This window comes from Sinocyclocheilus rhinocerous, unplaced genomic scaffold (genome assembly GCF_001515625.1).
Source record: "Sinocyclocheilus rhinocerous isolate Xijiao unplaced genomic scaffold, SAMN03320098_v1.1 C34030403, whole genome shotgun sequence".
NCBI classification, from domain to species: Eukaryota; Metazoa; Chordata; class Actinopteri; order Cypriniformes; family Cyprinidae; genus Sinocyclocheilus; species Sinocyclocheilus rhinocerous.
In genome coordinates, this window is record NW_015682258.1 from 1 (window position 1) to 210 (window position 210).

Genomic DNA, 210 nt, shown 5'->3' on the forward strand with positions numbered 1-210 from the left:
CACCATGGTCAGGGGAATTAGCTCAAATGGTAGAGCGCTTGCTTAACATGCGAGAGATAGCGGGATCGATACCCGCAGTCTCCAAACTGGGACCTGTCGTTTAATCTCCATAAAGGGACAGACTGTGCGTTAACGCTCCTTATGTGAGCTTTTGGGGCTCACTGTTGCCAAAAATATTTTCAGACCGGGTCCCGCGCAAATTGGTGGCAA

General features: G+C 50.0%; 1 non-coding gene across 1 annotated transcript; it reads left to right on the forward strand.

The window, feature by feature from the left end:
• Window positions 1-11: 11 nt before the first annotated feature.
• Window positions 12-84, forward strand: trnav-aac (transfer RNA valine (anticodon AAC)). The gene has a single exon. It is a non-coding gene; the product is annotated as a tRNA-Val (tRNA).
• The last annotated feature ends 126 nt before the right edge of the window (window positions 85-210 follow it).